At 33.5% G+C, this 26,801-nt stretch overlaps 1 long non-coding RNA gene across 1 annotated transcript in view; it reads right to left on the bottom strand.

Annotated features, from left to right (window-relative positions):
* Positions 1 to 23,742, bottom strand: part of LOC114671383 (uncharacterized) — a 45,739-nt gene extending 21,997 nt beyond the window's left edge. Inside the window, exon 1 of the long non-coding RNA XR_003721365.2 lies at positions 23,615 to 23,742. This is a non-coding gene — a long non-coding RNA (uncharacterized LOC114671383). The remainder of the gene's footprint in view (positions 1 to 23,614) is intronic.
* Between the last annotated feature and the right edge of the window lie 3,059 nt (positions 23,743 to 26,801).

The raw sequence follows: 26,801 nt of genomic DNA, 5'->3' as shown, positions 1-26,801 counted from the left end.
ATAATGAAATATTATAAGACAACACAGTTTTACTCATTTTTGCTTTTCTTGATCATTAGAAGATACAGAATTAACCAAAATGATCTCTAATGTAAGCATTTCAAATGTAATAGAGTTTCCATTAAAATTAATTATTTTTATTTTAATTTCAATATCCTGGATTTGTCAAACAAATATTATAGAGCTATTTCATATGACGATGTGATCTTACTAATAGGTAGCTGTGAACAACTTGATCTTTCCTCATGGGTCATAGCAAAATGAGTTAGGTAAATGCTTGATCTTAGAGGAATCAATCTATATTTTAGACTAAGCAAATCATACCATTTCACATGAAAAAATAAGCTAAGTTTCAGGAATTGTGTAGGGTTGGGAATGGATAGTATTAAATTTTGTTAGAGAACAAGAAATCCCATGAATCTCTTTTGCTGAGGTGTCAGAGCATTCCTTCCAGAAGTGTAGGTATTTATTATTTTCTTTAAGTGTTTTCGATTCTATTAACACATTCCTTTTTGCTTACAGTATAATTAGTATACCTCAGATTCTTGAACAAAAAATGAGTTTCAGAATAAATATGTTATAAAAAGGTCAAAATATCTTATTTTTTGACAAGTAACTATATAACTGCCATTGGGAAAAAATGGAATTAAATAAAAACAACTTGTGTTTCAGATGTTAATATTTAAACTATAAATTTAAAAGTAGAAAGTAATATCATTATTAAGTGTGTTAAGTACTCAACCTTTTTTAGGTAATTATGCCACCTGATTTCTTTAGAACAGTGATGTTATTTTAGTTACTACTTTAAAAACTAGTCTATATAAAGCAGATCTAGAAGTCAAGGGCTCTTGGCAACAATGTACATTTCATATCTTTTTGCTGAACTAAGACTTACGAACAGAAATGGCACTGCTCACTGGAGAATTACATATATTTGGGTAATCAATAAACTTTTCTTAGTATACCTACTTTCATGAAAACACTCTTAGGTGGCTTCGTTTTTATACCATGGTTATGAGATAAAACTTTAAATTATTATAATTTGGGGACAGGATTTCTCATGAGCTAAATATTCTAGGCCAGGTGTTGTAAACTAATTTTGTGTATACTGTCTCAACATGTTAAGACTAAAAGAAGCCAACTTCATAAATAGAAAATTGGCAAACAGTTGAGAGAGGTTAGGATTATCAGAGCCAGAAAAAAATAATGCACACAATATTTCAGAGCCGGGTGAGGTCTGAAGAATAAAACAAAAGATTTTTATATTATACCGTTTTATTTTAAAATGAGCTAAGATAAATACAGTGTTTGAAAGTAATAGACAAATGTTTGAAATTGTTTATTAGTTAAATACAGTGGTTTTTATTGATAAAAGCAGTTTAAATTATGCAGTTTAATTTCTATAATATATAATAAGTCTAACAACAGTGATTATTTGTATGTAAAAAAAGCCTTAAAACTTTTGCTGTAGTGACATCTATACTCTTCATATAATGTTGATTTATCTTTCTGGGAGAATTCCAATTTTATCAAGTTGAAATTAGTATAATTTCTCCTATAATATCTCCTATATTAAATCACAGTTTTTAATAAATTAGAGTTTATTTAGCTAGCCTGAAATTTTAAAAAGTTCTTACCCCCAGTGCATCATAAATGATTTCAGCTTCTATATTCTATTTGATGAATAATTTAATCAGTTTTATTTTAATTGAATTTTTGCCTGCTTAAAAAAGCAAATCTTGATTTTTCATTTAAAATATAATCTATTAGAGAAATCTAATCAGTTTCCTCTTCTACCCTCTTGAGAACATTGCTTTGATTTAATTTTTTATTAGATTGAGGTACTTCCTTGAGGTATTTCTCAAAAATTGTACATATTTTCTAAAACACTGCATTAAAAATATCTTCTGTTTGTCTTTATGTAAATTGATATCTTGATGGCAAATAAAATTCGTGGTCTCAGATCTCTTATTCCATAGCTGTTTTAAGTGTTTCTACTTCCTTCTGACATTCAGTTTTATAGGTAAGAAATATGATTTTACAAATGAAGAATATGATGTCACTCGGGTTCTCATTCCTTTTTGAGCAACCGATTCCCCCATGGACATGCTAGTAACATTTTTGTTTTCAGGATATTTGAATATTTTGTTCTTTTTCACTCATTCTTGCTGTAACTCTCACACCAACTCTAGCTCTTTTTCCCTTACTAGTAAAGTAACCCTGCCAGGAGCTTTCACACATTGCACATTAGTGTTGGTGCAATGTTTCCCATGATTGACCACCATTCTAATTAGGAGGTAACGCAGCTAGCCTGAAATTTAAAAAAATACTTAGCACTTTATTTTAGATAAGGTTATTACTTCTAGCATTTTCATTACTATATATTATTACAGTCTGCCCTTTGTTGTCTCCTGTTATTTGTGTATGATGCACTCTGCTTTAGTCTTTGTGCCATTCTCTTGTATACTTACAAGTGAAAGTATTTTGTACTTTTTTGGGACTTTTAAAAAATTTTATTTGATAGTGATGAGAACACAGTGTGAGATCTGCACTTTTTGCAAATTAGGTGTACAACAGAGTATTTTTTAAAGTAGGTACAATGTACAGCAGATAGAGTTTCTTAAACTTGTGTAATTGAAACTTTATGCCTGTTGATTAGCAATATCCCATTTTTCTTTTCCTATACCCAGCCACTGTCCCGATATATGTATTTATCACATTTTTAAATCCATTCATCTGTCATTGGACATTTCAGTTGTTTCCACATCTTGGCTATTGTAAATAGTGCTACAATGAACACAGAAATGCTGATATCTTTTGAGATCCTGGTTTCAGTTTTTTGGATGTGGTGTGGTAGTTATGTTTGTAATTTTTGGATAAATCACCATACTCTTTTTCATAAAGGCTACACCATTTGCATTCCAACCAACAGTATGCAAATAAACTCAAAATGGATTAAATACTTAAATATAAAAGCTGAAACTGTAAAAATCTTAACTACTGGAAAGAAAAGGGGGAGAAATGCTTCAGGACATTGACGTGGGCAAAGATTTTACTTATGAGTAAGATTCTGAAGAACAGGCAACAAATGCAAAATAGACAAATGGGATTTTTGTTAAGCCAAAAAGCTTCTGCACAGCAAAGGAAACAATCAACAGAATGAAGAAATAACTGATTAAATATGAGAACATATTTGCAAATGATTCATCCAACAAAGGACTAATGTCCAGAAAATATGAGGAACTTAACTCCACAGCAAAATAAAAAATAATTCAATTAAAATATGGGCAAAGGATCTGAATAGAGAGTTTTCAAAAGACATACAAGTGGACAACAATATATGAAAAAAAATACTCAGCATCTCTAATCATCAGGGAAATGCAAATCAAAATGACAATGAGATATCATCTTACCTTAGTAAGAACGGTTATTACCAAAAAGAAAACAATGTGTATCAAATGCTAGTGAGGATGCTGAGAAAAATGAACTCTTTTACACTATTTTACTCTTTTCATGCTATTTTAAATGAGATTTTTTCTTAATTTTAAAAAATATTCATACAGATAAATGCTACTAATTTTGCATGTTAATTTTTTATTCTGCCACTTTGCTAAATTTCTTTATTAGTTCTATTAGCTTTTTGTTAATCTTAAGGGTTTCCAACTTAGAAGATTATTTCATCTGCAAACAGAGATAAACTTACTTCTGTTTGTTAAATTCAAATTCTGTTGTTTCTTAGATAGTGTCTAGGTGTGGTGGCTCATGCCTGTAATCCCAGCACTTTGGGAGGCTGATGCAAGAGGATTGCTTGAGCACAGGAGTTTGAGACCAGCCTGGTCAACATAATGAGACCCTATCTTTTCAAAAAATTTTAAAAATTAGTTGGGCGTTGTTGCATGGCCTGTAATCCCAGCTACTTGGGAGGCTGACATGAAAAGATTCCCTGAGCCCTGGGAGGTCAAGCCTGCAGTGAGTTCTGATTGTGCCTGGGTGACACACCAGCCTGAGTGACAGGGTGAGACTTTGTCTCTAATAATAATAATAATAATAATAATAATAATAATGTGAAGATCATAAGTATCCTTTCTTGTTTCTGATCTTAGAGGAAAAACTTTCAGTTTTGGTATTGACTATGATGATAGTTGTGAACTTCTCAGCAATGAGTTTTATTATGTTGAGGAACACTCATTCTATACCTACTAAGTCAGGAGTTCTATCATGAAAGAGTGTTGAAATTAAAATGCATCTGTTGAGAATTTAATGTGATTTTTTTTTTCTTGAATCTGAATGTGGGGTATTACATAAATTGATTTGCATATGTTGAAATATTCTTACATTCCAGGGATACATCCCACATGGTCATGGTGTATGATTTTTTTGATTTACTATTTTGTTGAAGATTTTTGCATATATTTATCAGATTTGTTGGCCTATAGGTTTCTTTTCTTTATTTCAGTGTCTTTATCTGGTTTTGGTATCACGATAATGCTGACTTTATAAAAAGAGTTCAAAAGGATACCATTCTTTTTAACATTATATTACTTTAAGAAGGATTGACAAACCTTTTTCAAATTTGGGGTAAATTTACCAGTAAAGTCATCTGGTTCTGGACTTTTCCTTGAGAGGTTTTGTGTTATTGTATCAATCTTTTCGCTAGTTGTAGGTCTCCTCAGACTTTCTAGTTCTTCATGTTACTACTGCGTTAGTAGCTTGTAGGTTTCTAGAAATTCATTCATTTCTTCTCAGTTATTCAGTTTATTGGTGAATAACTATTCATAGACGTCCATGATGATCCTTTTTACTTCTATGGTATCAGTTATAATGATGTCACTGCTTTCATTTCTTCATTACCAATGCTTTTATTTCTGAATTATTTCTTCGAATGTACTTTTTAAAAATAATTAGTCTAGGCTGGGTACGGTGGCTCACACCTATAATCCCAGCAATTTGGGAAGCCGAGGTGGGTGGATCGCCTGAGGTCTGGAGTTCTAGACCAGTTTGGCCAACATGGTGAAACCCATCTCTACTAAAAATATAAAAACTAGCCGGGTGTGGTGGTATATGCCTGTAATCTCAGCTACTCCAGAGACTGAGACAGGAGAATCACTTGAACCCGGGAAGCGGAGGTTGCAGTGAGACAAGATTGTGCCACTGCACTCCAGTGTGGGTGACAGAGCAAGACTCTGTCTCAAAAAACAAACAAAAAAAAAAGAAAGAAAGAAAAGAAAAGAAAAAAGAAAAAATAGTCTACTGTTTGTCAACTTTGATTACCTTTTCAAACAATGAAAGCTTATTTCATTGAATTTTTTTCTATTGTTTTCCTAATCTCTATTTCATTAATTTTCACTGTGATTTTTATTACATGCTTCTTCCTACTATTTGGGATTAATTTGTTATTCTTTTTCTAGTTTCTTGTTGTGTACAGTTAGGTTGTTTATTTGAGATCTTTCCCTTTTTAATTACAATTTTTATTGCAATAAGCTTCACTCTTAGTACTGCTTACCACTGCTTTTGCTGCATCCCATAAGTTTTGATGTCTTGTATATTCATTTTATTTTTATATCTTCAGATGTAAAATTTCCCTTTTTTCCCTATTTTCTAATTTCCCTTTTAATTTCTCCTTTGACCTATTGGTTGACAAAAATACATTATTTAAAGTTCACATATTTGTGAATGTCCCTGTTTCCTTCTGCAACTAGTTTCCAGTTTTATTACATTGTGGTTGAAAAGATAGTTGGGATGAATTCAATCATCTTAAATTTGTGAATACTTATCTTGGGATCTAATGTGATCTATCCTGGAGAATTTTCTGTTAGTGCTTGAGAAGAATGTATAGTCAGCTGATGTTGGGTAGAATGTTCTGTATATGTGGATTAAGTTCATTTGGTCTACTGTTCAAGTCCACTCTTTGTTGATGTTTCTGTTATGTTGATGTACTTAATATTAAAATTGGAGGATTGAAATTTCCTGCTTCTATTGTATTGCTATTGTTCCCTTCAGTTCTGTCAATGTTTGATTTATTTAGGTTTGTGTTCTGAGATAGATGATAGATAGATAGATAGATAGATAGATAGATAGATAGATAGATAGATAGAGCATTGCCCCTCTAGGCTTCTGAGATCACTCCTACTTCTTCTCATTCTATCTTCATCCTTAGTGTTTTAATATATGACACACTGCTGCTACTCTCCACCAGGCAACCCATCTGTTATAGGCTTTGTTCTTTAATTTTGAAAAATCATAACTTTCTTGTTTTAATTAAAAATAAGTATATTATTCTCTTGTTGAAAAACATCAGGGAAGAAAAAAGCCTGAAAGATTAAATTTAAAAAAACTCTCTTTATTTAGAAATATTTATTAGCATTTCATGATTATCATTATATAAAGAACTTGTTTTGTGTTTGTGTATGATATACTTGTATGTATATATATATGCACACATATATGTGCATTTGTACACATGAGCACACATACAAAGACAGAGGGAGAAAGAATAAAAAGCGTTTGTTCAAATTTGCTGACATTGGAGCAGTCATGATCTTTAAAGGAGATAAGAAAAAGAGAGTGCTCAAAAGAAGACATTTATAAAGCCAACAGACACATGAAAAAATGCTCATCATCACTGGCCATCAGAGAAATGCAAATCAAAACTGCATTGAGATACCATCTCACACCAGTTAGAATGGCGATCATTAAAAAGTCAGGAAACAACAGGTGCTGGAGAGGATGTGGAGAAATAGGAACACTTTTACACTGTTGGTGGGACTGTAAACTAGTTCAACCATTGTTGAAAATAGTGTGGTGATTCCTCAAGGATCTAGAACTAGAAATGCCATTTGACCCAACCATCCCATTACTGGGTATATACCCAAAGGATTATAAATCATGCTGCTATAAAGACACATGCACACGTATGTTTATTGCGGCACTATTCACAATAGCAAAGACTTGGAATCAACCCAAAAGTCCATCAGTGACAGACTGGACTAAGAAAATGTGGCACATATACACCATGGAATACTATGCAGCCATAAAAAAAGGATGAGTTTGTGTCCTTCGTAGGGACATGGATGCAGCTGGAAACCATCATTCCCAGCAAACTATCGTAAGAACAGAAAACCAAACACCGCATGTTCTCACTCATAGGTGGGAATTGAACAATGAGATCACTTGGACACAGGAATGGGAACATCACACAATGGGACCTATTGTGGGGAGGGGAGAGGGGGCAGGGATAGCATTAGGAGAGATATACCTAATGTAGATGATGAGTTAATGGGTGCAGCACACCAACATGGCACGTGTATACATATGTAACAAACCTGCACGTTGTGCACATGTACCCTAGAACTTAAAGTATAATTTAAAAAAAAAGAAAAAGAGAGTGCTGAATCGCATTGTGTCTTTACGTTTCTACAATTATGTGTAATTATCTATCTATCTAATCAATCTATAATGTAATTATAGATCCTAAGAAGCCCCATAGTGTGTCCTCTACAGCTAGAGGCAAAGCCCAGGAATGTCTGTAATTCCAACCCAAATCCAAAGGCCTGACAACCAACAGAACCAATGGTCCAAGTCTCATTCTAAGTCCAAAGGCCCTGGGAACAAGGAGTGTCAATGTCTGAGGCTAGGAAAAAATGGATATCCCAGGTCAAGCAGAGAGCAAATTCACCCTTCCTCCACTTTGTTCTTCTATTCAGACCTTCAAGGAATTAGATGATGTTCACCCACATTGGTGAGAGCAATATTTATTCAGTCTGCCAATTCAAATGTTAATCTCTTCTGGAAATACCCTCATAGACACACTGACCTTCATATTAGACTAATGACTCTGGTGGACTTTTTCTTTTTCTTTTACAGAAGATTATTTATACCATAGTATTCTACGTACTTTAGAGTTACAGTTGATATGATGAAATAAGAATAATTAGACATCTTAATTCATAGAATGATCTTTTTTGATTTATGTGATTTGAGACTGTTCAAACAGAACCCTTTATGGTTGGTAAAAACAAGTTTCCAAAATTGCAAAGCTAAAGCCTGAACAAATTGTTGTCCACATAGACCACTGAACATTTACCTTCTTCGATACATTCCCTTTAAATTCCTGACAATGAGAATTAGATACTTTAAAGTTATATAAAAATTTTATGTTTTAAAATTTTATGCACATTTAATTATATATGTATACAAAATAATATACACACGTGTATATATACACATTTGTATGCATGTTTACATATGTACACATATATACACATACACATATAAATGTGTATATATACTGATAAATTGAATTAAGATAGTAATAAGGAAACTCCATTCAAAACATGGTTTGGGAATTTTCTTATAACATACATCATTCTTCACTATCATTCCTGAATGTGGAAGAAAAATGACTAATGCTTTCTTTACAGAAATGTCATAAACTTAAATGTATTACCGCCAATAAGATGGCAAATCAACTGTAATGCTATATCCTAAAATTTCAAATACAAATTGATTGATGAAAAAAGAAGGCCACCTACAATCAATTGTACTGCACAGATAATGTCAATGTTTTCACAAATGGTATTTTAATAGGCTTCTGAAAAGTTTTTTTTTAACAAAACCATGAAGATCATTAATTACTTCATGTTTTCTGCCCCAAAATATTCTGAAGAAAGTAAGAATCTTAGTGTTATTCTCAGAAAAGGAATATTGTTCAGAAAACATTTATGTCATGTTGCTTTGCTCAGAACTTTTGCTCTTTGGCATATAGTTGTATGTTTTTTAACCTGAAGCATTAGAACTCTCAATCTGATCTTATAAAGAATCCCAAGTACTTCCATCTCTGTTTGAAGTCACTCTGTCAAAAATAAAGCAAATTTGTAGTTGCCAATTATTTGGTATTTTTCTCTGAATTAACACATTAATTAACAAATGTCTCATGATGTGAAATCTAAAAATGCTTCCCTACCTCATCAAGATACTTCCCACTACTTTTTCCCACAACTTTTGTGAGAAAATACTTTAATTGTGAAAAATCTCTTGCAAAATAGGACATTTTACAAGATATAATGGTTTTGATACTCTTGTACACAGTTGTTAAATCTGTGTTAAATAACTAAAGCCAGAATTTAACAAGAATGACTTTTCTCTTTACAACCTCAATTTTAAACCCATACATTTTTTTTTTGTGTGGAAATAATTTTAACAACCATTAGCCACCTGCCCATCATTTTACGACAAGCAAGGCTCACCGAACCTGCAATTAGCCAATTACACAAACTATTATATTGCTTGCAATTGTCATCAGAAAAATAAATTCAAGCAGATTTCCCTATACTGCAGGAGAGCTATGTCAATAGCTTGTTTGTAGTCTGGGATATAGCATGACTTTTTTTTTTTGACAGTAATGACTATAAAATAATTATCAGTTTTGTCACCCCAGTTTTCCCTGTAGTTGCATACAGTTAGATTCAGCATTAATCTCTTTTGTTTTCTTTCAAAGTGAAAATTTGCTGTTTTTCATCAAACTCCAACTTTTTGGACTAAGGATGTGATTTGTAAAAGTATTTCATTTGTTTGGTTGATTAATAGGTACATCATAACAGTTTCTTGACTTGAATTTTAAAATGGATATTTATATTTAAAATATAGATTTTCTCCCTGAATGGATTAGATTTGAAATAACACAGTTCTCTTAACCCTATTTGTACCAAAGACTCGATCCATTGGAAGCTTAAATATTATCTAACTGACTCATTCCCTTTCTTCCCCTGGCCCATTCAAATGCACAGACACAAAGTGTGTGTGCAGTTTTAACAGGATCACACATTTCAACAGACAGCAGGTTAATGATTTTGTATATCCCCAATATTTTTAAAAAATCTGCTGGAGATTACAACTTTGGTTTTATCCAAACATGTCTTATTTTTCAAAATCAAAATATATTTTTTAAATGTTTAAAAATTTAAGTTAAATATTTTTAATATCTCAGCTCTACCTATGTCATGCACAATAAGAAGACTCAGTTCCTTACTGCCTTGAGCATTTTGCTATCTTTCATAAGTATTAAGACAACTTTAATAAAGGAACAGCTGGCATTATGCAAATTCATTGATATGAGAATAACTAATATGAACAGTAAGTTGCATATCTCTGACACACATTTCTCGGGGGAAACCTTTGAATGTGTATTAAACTATTAAAAATAAAAGCAAATGACAATGAAATTAAAAACTCTTGATTTTAATATAATTTTTCCTTTATATTATAACTCTGACATCTAGTATCAGGAAAAACAAACTTTAAATATTTCTCCAAAGTTTCTGCATAAATTCTTAACATGAAAATTAAAATATAGTATTTGTACTCAACATTTTATATTCACATCTCTCTGTATTTTAATACTAAAATAAGTCATCATTACAGTTATAGTATTCTTTGAAATTTTTTTACATAAATAGCAAAATTCGAAAAACTTCAACTTGTCTTTTACTATTCATATTCCTAATTCCACAAAGCAGTACATGTCTAGATTTTGAGGCAAGATTTAATATGAAATTTTTACTAAAGTCTTATCACCACTTTCTTACCCTATACTTGTGTGGGTTCAACTTGTCCGGAGTTATCATCTTGGCATCACTTGAAGAGTTTTGGCCGTCTCTGGGAAGCCACAGCAGACTGACTCCCTGACCTTAAGATAACCTTTTTCCCTGACCCAATTTATGACCATTTGCCACAATCTCTTTTTAATTTTTTTCACCAAAGGTGATGTTTCTAATGATAATAGAAAAATGAAATAACTACTTCCTTCCAAATATAACCTGCTCTTTATATTGAAATGAAATCTACAGAAAAGCAAATAATAATGGACCTCAAATTACAGCTTTCCCAAAGAAACATCTATTGTACTTAAATATTTGAGATGATGTTGAGCTGTGTTAAATCCAGCTTATTTTCCTCTTGAGTCTTTTCTCATCACAAATTCAAAATACACTAAAAGCAGGGAAGTCATTTCGCTCTGTGCTCTACTATAATTTTTAACATGTGAACTTTTATAAGGCTTGTTTTCTTTGATTGGCTGATATCTTAAAATGACTAAAATATGTATTTAAATTTTTTGTAGGAAAAGTAATATTTAAACTAAATAAACAAAATGCATGCCTTTATAATATATCTCTTACAAAGCAAACTTTGGAAATGTAAATTGCATGATTAATATAATTTATTGTATTGATAACTGATAAGCATGTAATTCACAATATTAACTTTTTGTTTTTGTTCCAATGAGAAAAAATTTTAATTATATTAGGTGAACACTTTAGGGAGAGAAGAATCAGAAAAATAAAGCAAATTTCTGCAGACATACTAATTTATCCTCGTAGCATATTTTCACAACAACATAAAAGGTTAATTTTTTAAATTATACATTAAGAATAGACAATAATGTTAAAATTATATTTGGCATCATTGGCTCTGCTTCACAGCATACAAAATCTAGTTGACTTTCATTTCACGGAATATAATTAGGAAAAGAAATTGAAGAGGAACAGAGAAAACTAGACTGAATGAATAAAAAATCATTCACTAAAATGAGCCAATTCAAATGCAATTAAAACTTCAAAAAATGTATTAAGCAAAATATAAAAATTGAGTCCCAGCAACATAAGGAAATTGTGTCAAATCATTTTTTTCTAATTGTAGTGAATTGGTTTTTACACTTTTAATCTCTGATTCTTATTGGCACTTCTTTATTAAATTACAAATCACATCTCTTAGAAACGAAGAATAAACTATTTTAATAAAATAATTTATTTGGACAAAACGGTTAACTTATCAGTTATTAATACATGCTTATTTTTTAGATACATTGTAAACTGTTTTTTACATGTAATCACTGATATTTGACCTTCTTTTTAATATTTATATGATTCCATGTGAGTAAACCTATTTTGTTCCCAGTTTTAATTTATTTCAAGCAATTTTATTATAATGCATTTAGCCTTGAAAACTTTTATTTAAGAAATACTAAAACATTAAACATATAATTAACCATCAAAGAAGCTGTTCCTAATCAAACTAGGTTATAGCTCATAACTCCACCCACCAAGCCTATCTCTCATTTAATGGTGGTTCTGAGGTACATTTAAAGTCATAATAAAAACTAAATATGGCCTGACAAGGATTTCATACTTCTATATTTGAATCATTGTGGATGAACTGCAACCTAACTTAATAGGGAGACAAGATTGAAAACCTAACTTAGAAGTATGCGCCTGTAACAACAGCTGAGTCTTGGCCAATCTCAGAAGCCACATGTCAACCACTCGTACACTGCTGAGTGTTCAAACTGTGTTCAGATAAGGCAAACACCAACCTGTACCTGAAGGAGGATTTCTGTTACCCCGTCATGGGACTCTCGATAGGGGTCTCATTTCCTTTACTCAGCCTGCCACTCTCAACTCTTTGTGGGAGGAACAGCGAGAGCAAATGAGGTGAGAACTGGAGTGCTCACTTGGACCCGCTGTGTTTCACCCTTCATGGGAGGGAGCACACAGATGAGTGGGTGCAGGAGCCACAGCAGGTGCTTCTAGGTGCTAGCAGGAGCAAACTCCATGTTGGCCCTGTGGGAGCATCCATTGCTCTTTATCTCTGCTGTCCCTGGATTGCTTAAGTGTTCACAGCTCAATGGGCCCTCTACTTTTGAGCTTGAGGCAGCTGCCTTCTGCCAGTGAGGGCAAAGGGCCAGTGTGAGAGCCTTTTGTATCCATATTTGTATCCATCCTGAGCTCTTGTCTGATGTCCAGGAAAAAGAAAGTCACACAAATAAATTGAAGGATGGCAAATGTGTGGGATGTTATTGCTGATGAAAGTAGCTCTCAGCAGGTAGGGGAGCTGAAAAAGGTATGGGGTGGGCAAGTAATCTTCCCATGAAGAATCTTCCCCTTTAGATTATTCTCTGAAGTTACACCATCAAGCTGTCCCTCAGAAGTCAAGCCGTTTCTCTCCAATGTCCAGCCTTAGTCCCCAACATCCAGCTGTTTCTCCTCTCTGTCAGCTGAGTCTGGGGTCTTTACAGGCACAGGATGTAGGGTGGGGCAGGCCATGGGTAGTTTAGGAAAAGGCAATAGGGATACAAGTTCTCACTTTGAGCTACTGTTTTACGTTTTTCAGTTTGAGGGTAGGGTTTTGTTGGGTACTTGCATTTTTCTGCCTAGAATTTTTCTGCCCCCCCATCCCTATAATAACCAATTCAGCTATTCCTGTACCTCACTTCTGATTTTTATATGTCACTTTACTTTATTTGTCTATAAATTTGTTCTTACCACAAGGCACCCCTGGAGTCTCTCTCAAACTGTTGTGATTCTGGGGGCTGCCTGATTCACAAATTGTTCAATTAAACTTCTTTAAATTTAGTTTGCCTGAAAGTTATTTTTTTTTTAAACAGATGTAACCAAAATGGGGTCTGAAGTACAGCTGCTAACAACTCCCATGAGCAGAGTGAACAAGCAAGGGACCTGCTGGACCCACTGTGTCCTTTGAACTCTCAGAGCAGGTGGGAATTGTGGTAAGTCCTCTCTCAAATTTCAGAACTCCATGGATTTGTGTTTTCAGCTCTACAAGTTTAGTTGAGCAAATTTTGTTCCATATTGAGTTTGGAAGTCATGACAGAGACTGGACTGGGTCCAGGATCAAATTTGATCTTGTAATTAACTGGCTTGGATCCAGTTAGAGGTCTCTTACATATGACTGGATCAGAAAGAAACTGGTAGTAAGTGGTAATATTGCAGGGTTGTAAAATTTAGGTTTTGAAAATTCATGGGGATTTTTGCATTCTACCCCTTTGTTTCGTTTTTCTTGCATGCTTAGCTAGGAAGAAAATCACTGGGTGAGTTAATCAAGGAAACCAGAAAGCAAAGCCAATAAATAGGTAAAAATGGATATTTAATTTTTGAAAAACTGGGTTTCTTCCAGCTTATACATTAGGCCCAGGAAGCAGCAAAGTCTTACAGAAATGGTGAAATCTTACTAAAGAAAACTTACAGTGGAACGTGCCAAATGAACAACACACCAAAGTGTATTTAAAAATGAGAGCTTGCAAATTAGTGTCACCTAGGGATGCCTATTAATATGCAGAAGCTTCTAAGATCATTTAGACATGATGGGGCCCATCAAGGGGCAAGTTTGAGACTTGCTAGTTTGATATTGGGTGCTAAGCAGAGTAGCTAATTAAAGTCTATGTTTGTCACTCATATTTTGCACTGACCAGAATGGAAAATGCTAATTTGGTTACCCCATACAACCCCTTGGGAAGCATTTTGCAAAACTGAGAAGATTTTGCCTGTGGTTTCATGATTTTTCTTTGTGATGCAGCTTGGCTCCTGGAACTACAGTGTAGCAAGCAGGGTCACCAGGGCTGCTCAGGAAAGGGGAACGCAGAACATGACATGCCAGCAAAAGAGTAAGAATTTCTTACCAGTTAGACTGCTGACCTCTGTCTCTCTCTGTGCCAACTGGTTTAATGAATGGTAAAAATCACTCTTTATCTCCTCTGTAAAGTTTTGATTAATGCGAAAAAGAATTCTGAGGCTAATCTTAAGCTGTAGTGAATCTGGTGTACTTTGTACTATGAATTCATCTTCTGTATCTTTCTGTCATAAAGATGGGTACCTTAGCACAGAATGTGAGCTAGGACACCTATAAGCCCTCTGATCAAGATGACCCAGCAAACTGTTCAGTTATGTTCTAGGGACCATGAGTTTTTGTTTTTGTTCCAATGAGAAAACCACGTGGCAGTACTTTCTCTTTGTCTCCACCGTCACAATGGCAGCCAGGGTTCAATTCCTGGCTCAGGAAATGAATCCTTTCTGGATTGATATCTGCATGACTTTCACCATTTGTTAATTATCTTCCTCTTCATGAACTGTCTTGAATTTTCCTTTCTGTAAGAACCTGAGAGGTTACTTTTGATAAAGTTCAAAAGCCAGATATATTGGCAGTTGGGCATGGCTAAAGTGAGGTAGTAAGAGATTTAAAAGTACTCCACCTTAAAGCTAATAATCCAATGAAAAAACTTAAAAACTAGCAAATGAAAAATCCTACAATTACTGGATCTTCTTCTGTCTGTGTAGTTATATATGTGTTGTGTGTGTGATGTTTATATAAAAGAGCTCTAATTAATTAACTTAAAGAAAAATAATTGGTTAGATCAAATGTTTTGAAAAACAAGTAAAAACTGTAATGCCTTTTAGTTTATGTGACTTTAGTAGTCTTTGGGAACTAAAGACAGTTTTAAAGATTATTGGTTAAATAAAAATATCTTAAAAAATGTAAACATTTGGTTTAGATTATGCAGGTCACATATTAGATTTGCTAAACACCTTAAGGTTATAAACTGCTTCTTTGACTTTTAAACATTGTTCAATTTACATATTTTGAAGCACTAGACTCTAGATAAGGCCTGGGAAATGTGGAATTAGCCATGTCCCCTAGTCATGCAAATAAGGTTATAAACAAAAGAGATTTTATATAAGAAAAGATCTTTCTTTTGTGGTAAATTCTTGTTCTGAAATAAAATGACTAGTTTTTTAAAAAGAGGGATAGTTGGGACAAGTCAGAAAGTTCAAGCATGTCTTAGAAGGTCTGCATGAGTCATGAAAGAATTTGTGAAAGAGAATTGATGCAAAAAATGCTGTACAACTTGCCTGCTTTACAGCTAGGTAAGGCATATGACAAGTGGTGAAGTTAGCCACTCCGCTTAACTTCTCTGGAAAGACTGGAAAAAGTCAGACCTTATCTGCACTTCTGTCTGTGTCCTAGGCCTCACACCTAGTACATAACTAGAATTTCCTACTTACCAAAGTTTTCACCAAAAATAAAAGTCGCTAAGATTTAATATTGTAACATGTAATTGAGATTACTAAAAAAAACCAGTTTTACATGCCAGGTGTGTAAGGAAAGTGAAATGTGTTTTTGGTAAAAAATTATAAGAAGGCATGGAGATGTGGATGCTTTTGCCTAGATTACAAGGCTAAAGAATTGTTTTAAATTTGATAAAATAAAGCTAAATATTTGAAAAAGTTATAGAAGGTTTGTGAAAATATGATCTTGTAAAAAGAAATTCTCTGTGAACATTAGCTATAGTTAAAGGGGTATTATTAAGTTTTTCTCTAAATTGAACATTGGAACAAAAGCACAGCAGGTTTTTCTTAGAGCACCAATCTGCTCTTTCACACAAATTGTAAAGGGTTATAATATGTTTATGATAATCTCACCTTATGGTAAAACTGATTAAGATTGGATAGATTTGTCGATAAGATTTTATTAAAAATTGAAGTAGACATTAATAGTAGACTAATGCAAGGGTGACATTTGGCTCTCTCTCTTGAACAAGATTTCCATGTAATATTAAAGCATGATGACAAATTTTTGTTTGCTTTTTGAATAAATTACTGAAAAAAGAATAGAAAGACAAGAGACAGATTATTTGGAAAGCTAAATCTTCCCTCTATCAATGAGTAAAAGTTTTTGCCTTTTTAAAACATTTTGAGTCTTTATTTTGGCTAAATAAATGATTTATGGTGACCTGGAATTCTATTTCATAATATCAAATGTTTTAGACCTTTCACATATCTGATAGGCTTCCCAAAGTCAAATTTCAGGATGAAAATTATCTTTTCTGACCTCTAACTTTGGGGTGCTACAGAGGGTCCCCGAAGCACCCAAAAGAGAGGTAAACAGGGCTATTTGATATGTTAGGTTGCATGGGAAGCAGTGTCAAGCTAAGAGATAATGTTTAACCTTCTTTATATTTTAGTTTATATTTTAGCATATGTCATCAACATATTCCAAAATTGTATGGGATTTCTAAAGTTCTAATATGGCTGAGTATTTGTTATCTATCATAATTATGGTTAAGTTTTTGTAGACCACAGAAATAACCAAATCTCCTTGTCTATTGTGTCTTTATAACTATTTAAAGTCATTTTCACAATTAATTGCTTAATGCTGATGCAGTTCCTGAAAACTTCATAAGCACATAAAATCCTAGAATATGGTATCTTTTAGGAGGTTCATTAGAGGATGGAAAGGACCCAGAAAGCACTCTTGAATACAGGCTTCTAATAAATATAAAATCATATCATGTGTAAGAATTTCCCATGAATTCCCTAATTCCCCAAGAATTGGACTGGGTAAGAATTCCTAAAACTTTAATAAAAAGACTCACTGGTTTATAAAACTGATAACACAAATAGAATGACAATTATTTAATTAACAAGTAAATACTTTGCCAAACTTTGCTACATCAGACAATACTGAAATTTTTAGATATACAATTTGAATGAACTCCATGGTCTAAGTCATATTACCTTTGATGACCCATCAGTTACCAGTTATTTGCACCTAAATTGGAAAAATAACTGGTATTCAAGGGGACACAAGTCCAATGTTAAGCATTGACTCATGGAAAATCTGGACAGCTGCCTTGTCTTTCCTGAGCCCTTAAAGCTTTTATAATTAAAAGTCCTGCATTCTGTGACTCATCATGGAAAAGATAAAATAATCTAAATTAAATATATTGGTGTGGTAACTTATAAATTGCTAAAATAGTTTATAACCATTGTTTGGTTTCTCAAACCCATATTCTTTTTTTTTTTTTTTCCTTTTTATTTATTTATTTATTTATTATTATTATACTTTAAGTTGTAGGGTACCTGTGCATAACGTGCAGGTTTGTTACATATGTATACTTGTGCCATGTTGGTGTGCTGCACCCATCAACTTGTCATTTACATCAGGTATAACTCCCAATGCAATCCCTCCCCCCGCCCCCCTCCCCATGATAGGCCCCGGTGTGTGATGTTCCCCTTCCTGAGTCCAAGTGATCTCATTGTTCAGTTCCCACCTATGAGTGAGAACATGCGGTGTTTGGTTTTCTGTTCTTGTGATAGTTTGCTAAGAATGATGGTTTCCAGCTGCATCCATGTTCCTACAAAGGACACAAACTCATCCTTTTTGATGGCTGCATAGTATTCCATGGTGTATATGTGCCACATTTTCTTAATCCAATCTGTCACTGATGGACATTTGGGTTGATTCCAAGTCTTTGCTATTGTGAATAGTGCTGCAATAAACATACGTGTGCATGTGTCTTTGTAGCAGCATAATTTATAATCCTTTGGGTATATACCCAGTAATGGGATGGCTGGGTCATATGGTACATGTAGTTCTAGATCCTTGAGGAATCGCCATACTGTTTTCCATAATGGTTGAACTAGTTTACAATCCCACCAACAGTGTAAAAGTGTTCCTATTTCTCCACATCCTCTCCAGCACCTGTTGTTTCCTGACTTTTTAATGATCGCCATTCTAACTGGTGTGAGATGGTATCTCAAATAAAAGAGGACACAAACAAATGGAAGAACATACCATGCTCATGGATAGGAAGAATCAATATAGTGAAAATGGCCATACTGCCCAAGGTAATTTATAGATTCAATGCCATCCCCATCAAGCTACCAATGAGTTTCTTCACAGAATTGGAAAAAACTGCTTTAAAGTTCATATGGAACCAAAAAAGAGCCCGCATCTCCAAGACAATCCTAAGTCAAAAGGACAAAGCTGGAGGCATCACGCTACCTGACTTCAAACTATACTACAAGGCTACAGTAACCAAAACAGCATGGTACTGGTACCAAAACAGAGATATAGACCAATGGAACAGAACAGAGTCCTCAGAAATAATACCACACATCTACAGCCATCTGATCTTTGACAAACCTGAGAGAAACAAGAAATGGGGAAAGGATTCCCTATTTAATAAATGGTGCTGGGAAAATTGGCTAGCCATAAGTAGAAAGCTGAAACTGGATCCTTTCCTTACTCCTTATACGAAAATTTAATTCAAGATGGATTAGAAACTTAAATGTTAGACCTAATACCATAAAAATCCTAGAGGAAAACCTAGGTAGTACCATTCAGGACATAGGCATGGGCAAAGACTTCATGTCTAAAACACCAAAAGCAACGGCAGCAAAAGCCAAAATTGACAAATGGGATCTCATTAAACTAAAGAGCTTCTGCACAGCAAAAGAAACTACCATCAGAGTGAACAGGCAACCTACAGAATGGGAGAAAATTTTTGCAATCTACTCATCTGACAAAGGGCTAATATCCAGAACCTACAAAGAACTCAAACAAATTTACAAGAAAAAAACAAACAACCCCATCAAAAAGTGGGCAAAGGATATGAACAGACATTTCTCAAAAGAAGACATTCATACAGCCAACAGACACATGAAAAAATGCTCATTGTCAAACCCATATTCTTAAGAAAAACAATCAAAGCTTCAAGTACATTTAGTTACCTGATGAGTCATTTAAACATTTTATAATGCAGTTTCATTCAATAGTCATTTTCTATGTGTGTTTTCTGATTGGGGTAGATTCTGATCTTGCCCCATGTAAGAGGGCTGATGTTATAACAGTAAATTATTACGCTTCAGTGTATTTTCACCAGGTAAAGAAAATGAGTTTTGTACGGTTCACTGAGGACAGTCAACCCCTTCACAATCTAGAACCTGAAGATTGGATCATCTGAAAACACTAGAGAAAGATTGCTTTGCCATCCCTACTGCAACAACACTTTGGAACTTGAACTTTGGGTTTATAATCTCACAACTGAGAAGGGTCCCTCCACACTCTTGAAACTGTGCACCCATTGGACTACTTAAGGTCCAGTTAAAAGGAAAGTCTCTCCCAGAAGAAGACTGCATCCTTGATGTGAACAGCTTTTCCCAAGGTCATGGTTCAAGACTTCTCTACTATCATGAGACTCTTATCTTTGAACTTTTTTTCTTGTTTATGCCTCTATGAATAATGGAAATAAGAAAGGAGTCTGTTTTGTGCACTTATGAGGTGTACTTTTTTTTGTAAAGGATTTTGTAGCCAACCTTATACATAGATAAAAGATGAAGGCCCAATTCAGGTGAGAAAGTTTAATGGTACATACTTTTCTTCATATTCAGTCAGAAACAGAACATTGATTTACTATTCTCACCCACATCAAGGGTTAAAGAGAATATTGCCAGAAGGCCTTCACTCTTCTAGAAGGGCATCATTTTTCCATGGTTTGGAGTAAAAGAGGCAATAACCAGAAATGTAGCCCTTATGATAGACTCTATAGCAGATTCTACTGTAAAGCCTATGGTCACACAACAGACTTTAAATTTTCTTGTGAAAGTTATGCTAAGTAACTGAATTGGTTGAACAGAAAATTAACTGTGCAGCTGGCTGGCACTGTGGCCTATGAAGAACTATATTAAATGAAGATTATAGAGATTCAGCTGTAGGATATTAACAAAAAGACTCCCTATCTAACTCATTCTTTTCTCTTTTCAATTTTAGGTGATTTGGTTTATGGGGAGTCTGAATAAGGAGCATACTCCAAACTCTTGGTATTATCCTCCCAATAGTAATAATAATAGTTTCCCTGGTGCACTGTATTTTCTCAAAGGTTCTAAATGTTTGCATTCAGCCACCTCTAGAATGTCAAACGGTCGGTCTTTACCTGAATGACAAGAGTTGAAAGAAGTATACAATCATGAGGACACTGTAACCTATGAATGAGGTGCTGAGACAGGAAACTCAAAATGATGGTAACTGAAAATGATGCTAAGGCCCTAAGTTGTGGTCACACTTTCACCTAAGTGAGAGCCTGACCAAAAAGGGAGAATTTTTAAAACAAAATTATGAGAAGCCATTGTTTTAGACTAAACTCATGCACTAGACACCAACAGACCAAATCAAACTAAAATGAAATTGGTCATGTTAACTGTGCCTAGAACAGATCAGGTTTTGTTTTTCTCCTCTAAACAGGATGTTCCAACATAAGGAGGTACCCTCTATTCAAGTCATTGTTCCTACCTTTGCAAAACTCACTGCTCTACTATTTCTCAGTGGGCTTAAAGACCAAATAAGTACACCTACGGCATTGATAGTGACATCAATGACAAGAGTTTTGTTCAATCTCTCAAAATTGAGAAAATGACCAAAAGAGGGGAATTGCTAAAGTGAAGTACATATGGCCTGAGAAGGATCTCATACATCTATATAGAAGTCCTTATTGACAAACTGGAACCTAACTTAATAGGTAGACAAAATTGAAAACCTAACTTAGGACTACTACCTGTAATGATAGCTGAGTCTTGGCCAATCCCAGCAGCCACATTTCAACCAGTCATATCCTGTTGAGTGTTCAAACTGTGTTCCAATAAGGCAAATGCCAACCTGTAACCACTCCAGTAATTCCTGTACCTCACTTCCAATTTCTGTACATCACTTTACTTTTTTGTCCATAAATTTGTTCTGACCATGATGCACCCCTAGAGTCTCTGAATCTGCTGTGATTCTGGGAGATGTCTGATTCATGAATCGTTCATTGCTCAATTAAACTCCTTTAACTTTAATTCAGCTGAAGTTTTTGTTTTAACAAAAGAAATCAAAACATGAAAATTGATGATACAATCTAACCACACTCATTTCCAATGTGTTTTCTTTATTGTTAACAAGTTGGTATGGCTCATTATCAGAGCCTATGGTACTAAAGAGTAGAAAAACTTCCTGGAGAAATTGACAGTCTGATTAAAAAGATATCAGGAAGAACTCCTTGTTAAAAAAAAAATAGGTTATCTATTATTCAGTCTTAAAAGTAGAATACCTCTTTGGTTGTGTGATTGCTACTATTTATTATACAAAATGCAAATTCTCTGAAAAAGTTGGCACTTTTAGGCATAGGGATAATTTTTTTTCTTTGTCTTTTTTGTTTTGTTTTTTTCTTGCCACTGCTTTTGACTCAGTCTGTGATCTAGTTCTTTGATACTTGGTGACATATCAAAAAGATGCCAAGACTTTTTGGGAATTTTCAGCTATAAGAACCATTGTTATGTTCAATTCAAACTGGGCTCCCACTGGTGAGCCTCTTATCAATCACATCCCAGGTAGTACACCTTCAGCCTTTTTCTCCAAGGCTGCCCTTGTCCCTCCAGGCAGCCTTTTTTGATGCGCACTTTCAACAACTTAAGTTTGATTTCCTTTGGCAATATCCATTTGACCCAGGGACAATTCAAGCTTTCTCTCTCTGATGAATAAAAAAAATTCCTTGCCAATTTGCCACTAGAATTTACTGAAAAACTAATTGGTAATTTATATGACTATTTTTCCCACCACCCCTGCTGAAAGGCAACCTACCAGAACTGGGAAGGTGATAACAAAATGCATGTGTTCGATCATATTTTTTAGCATTTCTTCAGCCTTATGTATTACCAGTAGTCGCCTTATGCTTTTATACTTTAATCCTTATATATCAAAATTTCTTAGAGAACAAATGTTATATGAAAGATTATATTATTAACGTTTTATAAGTTGCATATGAGCCATATGCATACTTCTTTCTCTCTTTCCATGTATTCTTTATGATGCCTAAAATCTATAAAAATAGTACAAGACCAATGAAAATTAGCATCTAAAGCCTGGAGTCCCTAAGCCAGAAGAGTAGTTTTCAAAATTAAAACTTTTGCTGATTTTATAAATGCACCAATATTCTTGAAAACTTTATATATTTTATGAAAACTTGGCATTATATTGGTGATTATCATTACACATAGCAACACATCTCCTATACATAGAAATTTAAGATAACATGTATTTGAGTAACTTGGTTTGTAAATACCTTTTAAAAATGAATATCTTAAAAAGAATTAACACTATATATTAAAACAAAGAGACACAGTTTTATAATATATGAATTATTCAGCCACCAGCTTGGTTGGCAGTCTTTCTCAAGTAACAGTATAGCTTCATATTTAGAGAAAGATTAATGACTGAATTCTGTTAAAAACTATAGAAATGTCTTTAAATAATTGTCCATTTCGATGTACCACAATGATATTTCCACAATGATTGAGTTTACAAGTTGGATTTACAATACAATACTTCTTATTGAAAACAACTATGTGATCTTATATTATGAAACAATTATTTTCTGTTTAAAAAGTATGGTAATTTAATTAGGGTAGAAAAACAGAATGAGAAGAAAGTACAAATATATTTAAATGAATATATAAATGAATAGATAGATAGATTCAAAGCTTTCTGAGGAATATAGTTAGACTTTAAAAAATATCAAGTGTGCATATTTTCTGGAGTTGAATTTTAGCAAACGAATCACATAAAGCAGATCACACTCTAATCAAAATAACAATGTATGCAGTTGGTGCTAAAGTAATTGTGCTTTTGTCATTAAAAGTAATAGCAAAAACCATTTACTTTGGCACCAAACTAATAGCTGCTAGTACTTTTGTTAGTAATTTTAATTATTTACATTTTCCTCTTGATTTTTCTTAATGCTGGTCATATCGTTTACTAAAGATATGTACTAGTTCAGTTAATGTTTCTTTAGGGGATAAAACATAGAAAGTGGGTTTATAGTCAAATATCTGAACAAAATTAGTAGTTTTTCAATACTCTTCCAGAAAATTACATGGATTCAAGCAAGATTATATATGAATGTAGGATATCCATAAATCAGTAAAAAAAAAAAAAAAAAAAAAAAAAAAATTCTTACCTGCTTTTTTGTCAGTAACTACATTTTTATTTTTCTAGTGTAGATCATTGCAGATGAAACATCACATCATTGACAAGAGTTTAAAGCTTTAACATTGTACCAGGGAAGAAAAATAGCATTTCAATCCTGGAAATGAAATAGTTCAATAATTCATAGAGTGCTAAAAATTTCTGTTATCAAACATTATATCATCAAAGTCAGTAAGTAAAATGTAAGTATAGTCCTTCCACTTTATTTAAAATACTCATGAAAATGACTTGTAGTACACCTTTTAAATCTACTCTTTTTCAACATATCATAATATAATGTTAAAAATAAGTTAACTTATTAACAAATTATAAAAAACATTTTCTCTGTAGTTTAAAAAAGTTTTATCTAATAATTGTATCATCTCAAACTTTTCATACTTTGACAACTAGCATAGTCTTTCTTTTATTACATATATTTTGCACATTCACCTGGAATTTACATTTTTTTATGAAGAGGTTCTTTTATTATGCACATTTTTAAAAAACAATTAATGGAAAATATGTATAAAACAATTAAAACAAAAATAATATTGTGAGTAAATATACATAGTGATCAATTTTCCTTTGTGTGTCAGGTTTGGAAACACCTGTCAGTCTGAATAACATTAACATTCTTAATATTAATTAATTAATTTTTCTACATATAATTGAATAACACAAGTTAGCAAAATTAAGCTTACTTTTATTAGGAAAATAAAAGCATATGACAAATAATAACTGGGTCAATTTCTCTGAGATTACATATAAAGACATTAATTTGAAAACTCATAATATTGACATCTAGAATTTGCAATATCACAGTCATAACCAAATATTTACTAAACATAATCCATTTAAGAAACCAGGCCCAAATACTCAATAAGCCCACGGACAGTGAAGTCATAAGCACTGCCACAGATAAAAGACTATAAGTAAAAGGCTAAGGGTGTCAACCAAAAGGTAATTTAATCTTTTAGCCACTCTTTGCTCTGAGTCTTAGCAATGCAAGGCCCACTCCAAAGGTAAAAGTAGAGAGTAAATTTCTACCGTTTTGGCTTTTTGTGGGGAACTTAGGTGTGGTGCCAGCCTTCAACTGGATCAATATCTCTTACCATATATAAAAATTAACTCAAGATGGACTGAAGAATTAAATGTAAGACCTAAAACTATAAAAATCACAGAGAAAAAAAGAAAAAAACTTTTCTGGACATTGGCCTAGGCAAAAATTTATGACTAAGTCCTCGATAGCAAATTCAAGAAAACAAAAAATATACAAATAGGACCTAATTAAACTAAAAAGTTTCTGCACAACAAAAGAAATAATCAGCAAAGTACACAGATAATGTTAGGATAACATTTTCTTTCACTGTGTGCATCCAGCAAGGGCTAATATTCAGAATCTACAAGAAACTCAAACAACTAAACAAGAAAAACATTAATAACCTTATTAAAAAGTGAATAAAGGACATGAACAAACATTTCTCAATAGAATACATGTAAATGGCCAACAAACATGAAAAAAATGCTCCACATTACTAATCATCAGAGACATGAAAATTTAAACCACAATAAGATGCCATCTCACACCAATCAGAATGTTTATTATTAAAAACTCGTGTTGACAAAGATGCTGAGAGAAAGGAACCCTCATATGCTGTTGGTGGGATGGAACTTAATACAACCTCTTTGGAAAACAGTATGGAGATTTCTCGAGTAATTGAAAAGAAACTAGTGTTTGATCCAACAATCCCATTACTGAATATCTACCCAAACGGAAAGAACTCATATGAAAAAGATGCCTGCATTCAAATATTTATCATAGTACTATTCATAATAGAAAGTCATGGAATCAACCCGTGTTCATCAACAGATGATTGGATTTAGAAAAAATTATGAAACACAAACAGAAATGCACCATGGAATACTATGTAGCCCTAAAAGAAAATTAAATCATGTCTTTTGCAGCAACATGGATAGAGCTGGAGGCCATTTCTCTATGTGAAATAGCTCAGAAACAGAAAGTCAAATTCCTGCTTAGAAGTGGGAGCTTAACAACGGGTCCACGTGAACATACAGAAGGGCATAACAGACACTGAAGACTCCAAAAGGTGGAAGGGTGGAAGTGAGGGTGAGAGTTGAATGATTACCTATTGGGCACAATATTCACTATTTAGGTGATGGGTATATTAAAAGCCCAGACTTTGCACTACATAATGTGTCCATGTAACAAAACTACACTTGTACCTCCTAAATCTGTAAATATTTTTTAAAGCTTCAAATGATTCCTTTAGCCTGATAGTCACATTCATGTATAGTCAGTTTCCTCCTCACTGAATATAGGCCTTGCCTATGTAACTTATAGTAGTACATTGTAAACATTATAGTGTGTGACTTCCAAGTTGAAAACATTCAAGACATTTTATTACTACTTTTATCTTGCTCCCTCTTGGAGCACTCACTCCTGTGGACACCAAGACTATGATCTGGATATCCCAGCAAATCTATGGAACTATAGAACAATCCATATGTCAAGGGATCATGACATATTTCCCACAGGAAGTACAGACTTGCCAGTCATGTGAGTGAACAATCCTGGAGCTGAATCTTCCAGCCCCATCAAGCCTTAAAATGACAGCATATCTTGCTAATACTTGGCTATAAAACCTTGAGAAATCCTGAGCAAAATCTAACCAACTAACTCCCTCCCAAATTTCTGAGCAATATAAATAGTGTGAGGTGATAAACACTTTTTATTATTTAAACCCCTATGTTTTGGAATAACTTTATACAACAGAGAATATTAATATACTAAGGTATCTCTCATCTCACTTTCCCACACAATATATTATTTTTTCATTCTCCATCATAGAACAAATGAGATAAGAATTGGGAGAATGCTAGCGAGTGGATGTGGAGGGAGGAAGTGATTTATTGACTTCATTTATAAAACATTCGAGGCAATAAACATAGACATCAAGGTCCATGGCCGCTTTACATGATGAAAAATGAAAGTTACTGCACTTTATCAGTTATAATAGTGAGAATAGTGGGAGAAATAAAAGGTTCTACCTCAGCTGAAGAGGATCTCATCAGATGAATGTCTGTCAGACTCAGTAAGTTGGAATGTATGTGATCTCCTTCAGTTATCCTTTGGGAAAAAGGGCTTGATGGACAAGATA

Source organism: Macaca mulatta, chromosome 12 (genome assembly GCF_049350105.2).
Source record: "Macaca mulatta isolate MMU2019108-1 chromosome 12, T2T-MMU8v2.0, whole genome shotgun sequence".
In the NCBI taxonomy this organism is placed as follows: Eukaryota; Metazoa; Chordata; class Mammalia; order Primates; family Cercopithecidae; genus Macaca; species Macaca mulatta.
Note: the sequence above shows the minus strand (reverse complement) of the source record. Positions and strands in the feature narration are given on the sequence as shown.